The 4,010-nt window shown below is 45.1% G+C and overlaps 1 pseudogene; it reads right to left on the minus strand.

Moving 5' to 3' along the window:
* Window positions 1-204: 204 nt before the first annotated feature.
* Window positions 205-1,143, minus strand: LOC119846769 (annotated as a pseudogene).
* Between the last annotated feature and the right edge of the window lie 2,867 nt (window positions 1,144-4,010).

A 4,010-nucleotide genomic window follows, 5' to 3' on the forward strand; every position in this document is an offset into this window, starting at 1 on the left:
GGGTAAATTGGTCTCCTTCCCCCACTGCACTGTCCTCCCTCACCAACAGTCTAGTCCATTGCTCCAGGCCTTAGACCCCATGTGAACTTCTCTCTACAGAGGGGAAATCAGTAGCTCATGTCATATTGGATGTAAGGATCCGGCATGGAATAGGTGGCAATGGCCTCTGTCACGAGCGCTGGAGATGGGTGATGAACTGAACTTTCACTTGACAAACAGCCTGATTAGTCTTGCACGAAGGTGTTTGCGTTTCACACTGTACACAATTGGGTTCAACAAGGGAGGGAGCAGCAGGTGGATGTAGCCCAGGAGTCTCTGAAGCAGGGGAAAAGAGTTCTTTCCAAATCTGTATATCACAGATAAGAAGATGTCTAGTGTATAGAAGATAAGGACAGCACAGAGATGGGAGATGCAGGTGTTCAGGGCCCTCTGGCACTCATCCTTGGACGTGATACGCGGCACTGTTTTCAGGATCATTATATAAGAGAGGATGATGAGCAGTGAGTCCAGATCCATTGTTAAGGGTGTAGTAAATAATCCATAGATAATGTTGACTTTGATATCTGAACAAGCCATCGTCATGACTTCCATATGCAGGCTCTAGGAATGGGAGAGGACATTGGCTTGACAGTATCAGAACCATTTCAGAAGTAGGGGGAGTGGAAGTATTACGGCCACTCCTCTTAGCATACACACCAGTCCTATCTTGGCTATTCTTGGCAAGGTTAAGATGGCGGCATATCTCAGCGGGTCATGGATCGCGATGAAGCAGTCAAAGGCCATCAATAAGAGCATGGAGGATCCAATGCATTGAAACAAGTGGATAAAGAACAATTGGGCAAAACAAGCATTGAAGCTGATCCCCCTAGAGTAAAACAAGAATATGCCCAGTATGCCCGGTATGGTGGCTATCGATAAGCCAAGGTCTGTGGCGCCCAACATGGAAAGGAAAATATACATGGGCTTATGGAGGCTTGGATCTGTTTTTATAATGAACAGAATGACTGAATTTCCTAATATGGAAATAACGTACATTAAGCAGAAGGGGAGAGAGATCCAGAGATTTTGGACGTCTTCCTGCCCAGCTATCCCGATGAGAAGGAACACTGCAGATTTGAATTTGGTGTCATTGACAGCTGACATTATGTACTGGGCAGGTCCAAGGAGTTTTGAACTTTCCTTCCTGAAAGGAAAAAGAAAAGGAAACTAGATGATATTTAAAGAGACATCTTTCTGCTCTAAGTGCAAATCTAGAGACTCCCAAGAGATAAAGAAAAATCAGCAAAAACAGTGTCTTGGATTTACACCACCGATAGCAAGACAGACATTCCCAGACTGGATCAGACCTGTGGTCCATCTAGCCCAGTATCCAGTGGCCGTGTCCAGATGCTTCAGAGGAAGGTGGAAGAAGCCCTGCAATAGGCAGCTCTGAGATAACCTACTCCCAAAATTTCCCCCGATACACACTAGTTAGAGATATTTTGTGCTGTAAATCAGGAAAGTTTAGAGCCATTCCAAGAGTTTTTTAAACAGTCCTCACTTGTGTAATTGGATTTTCTGGTTACTCATATAAACATCCAGCCCCACTTTAAATTCTGCTAAGCTCCTGGCCTCACTGCTGTGGCTGGGAGTTCTGCAGCCTACATGAGCACTGTGTGATTTTACAATTGTGACCTTCCCAGAAACAATCTTTCTGGCCCTCCACTTCTGAATGTGACCCATTGTATCATGAGATGTGTACAAAAACATGGTAAGTGCATGGTGAAAACTGTCATTATATTTATCTCTTAGACTTTAAGGTCAGAAGGGATCATTATGATCATCTTGTCTGATCTCCTGCACAATGCAGGCCACAGAATCTCACCCACCTATTTCTGTAATAAACCTCTAAACTAAGTCTGAGCTATTGAAGTCCTCGAATCATGTTTTAAAGACTTCAAGGTGCAGAGAATCCTCCAGCAAGTGACCCATGCCTCACGCTGCAGAGGAAGTTGAAAAACCCCCAGGGCCTCTGCCAATCTCCCCTGGAAGAAAATTCCTTCCCGACCCCAAATATGGCGATTAGCTAAACCCTGAGTATGTGGGGAAGACTCACCAGCCAGACACCCAGGAAATAATTTTCTTTAGTAACTCAGATCCCACCCCATCTAACATCTGTGTTGCATTGAAGATATTTATAAACATGTTCCATTGCCTCATTATATATATGAGACTCCAAATTATACCACTGCTCTATGCAGGACAAGGGATAAATTCCCAGGGCCACGTTCTGAATGTACTAGCATTCACTTCAACTGCATCACTGATGATTTGCATGTGTAAATTCGTTAAGAACCAGACTCCATTCCTTTTCCCTTAACAAATGCTCCTGGTGATATACTCTGAACCCCAAGAATCCCTCAAGGAGAAGCAGAAGTGCTTTGCCTTGCCAATGTTGATTGAATAAAGAAAGTTTGATCATCCTACAGGTTTCTCTTAGAATCAGAGAATCAGAGAATATCTGGTTTGGAAGGAAACTCAGGAAGTCATCTAGTCCAACCCCCTGCTCAAAGCAGGACCAATCCCCAACTAAATCATCTCAGCCAGGGCTTTGTCAAACCTGACCTTAGAAACCACAAAGGAAGGAGATTCCACCACTCCCCTAGGTAACGCATTACAGTGCTTCACCGCCCTCCTAGTGAAAAAGTTTTTCCTAATACACAACCTAAACCTCCTCCACTACAACTTGAGACCATTGCTCCTTGTTCTGTTATCTGCCACCACTGAGACCAGCCATGTTCCATCTTCTTTGGAACCCCCATTCAGGTAGTTGAAAGGAGCTATCAAATCCCCCCTCATTCTTCTCCTCTTCAGACTAAACAATCCCAGTTCCCTCAGCCTCTCCTCATAAGTCATGTGTCCCAGTCCCCTAATCATTTTTGTTGCCCTCTGCTGAACACTTTCCAATTTTCCCACATCCTTCTTGTAGTGTGGGACCCAAAATTGGACACAGTACTCCACACGAGGCCTCACGAATGTTGAATAGAGGGGAACCATCACATCCCTTGATCCGCTGGCAATTTCCCTACTTATACAGTCCAAAATTCTGTTAGCCTTCTTGGCAACAAGGGTACACTGTTGACTCATATCCAACTTCTCGTCCACTGTAACCCCCAGGTCCTTTTCTGCAGAACTACTGCTTAGCCAGTCGGTCCCCAGCCTGTAGCAATTCATGGCATTCTTCCATCATACGTGCAGGACTCTACACTTTGTCCTTGTTGAACCTCATCAGATTTCCTTTGGCCCAACCCTCTAATTTGTCTAAGTCCCTCTGTATCCTATCCCTACCCTCCAGCATATATACCTCTCCTCCAAGTTTAATGCCATCAGCAAACTTGCTGAGGGTGCAATCCACACCATCCTCCAGATCACTAATGAAGATATTGAACAAAACCGGCTCCAGGACCGACCCTTGGGGCACTCCCCTTGATACCAGCTGTCAACTAGACATGGAGCCATTGATCACTACCCGTTTAGCCTGACGGTCTCGCCAGCTTTCTATCCACCTTATAGTCCATTCAAGCAGCCCATACTTCTTTAACTTGCTGGGAGGAATATTGCGGGAGACCATATCAAAAGCTTTGCTAAAGTCGAGGAATAACACGTCCTCATCTTTCCCCTCATTCACAGAGCCAGTTATCTTGTCATAGAAGGCAATTAGATTAGTCAGGCATGACTTGCCCTTGGTGAATCCATGCTGACTGTTCCTGATCACTTTCCTCTCCTCATAGTGCTTCAGAATTGATCCCTTGAGGACCTGCTCCATGATTTTTCCAGGGACTGAGGTGAAGCTGACTGGCCTGTAGTTCCCCAGATCCTTCTTCTTCCCTTTTTTAAAGATGGGCACTACATTAGCCTTTTTCCAGTTGTCCAGGATCTCCACGGATCGCCATGAGTTTTCTGGGAGCTGACCTTGTTTGTGAAGATAGAGGCAAAAAAAGCACTGAGTACATTAGCTTTTTTTCACATTC

This window comes from Dermochelys coriacea, chromosome 1 (genome assembly GCF_009764565.3).
Source record: "Dermochelys coriacea isolate rDerCor1 chromosome 1, rDerCor1.pri.v4, whole genome shotgun sequence".
Lineage (NCBI taxonomy): Eukaryota > Metazoa > Chordata > Testudines > Dermochelyidae > Dermochelys > Dermochelys coriacea.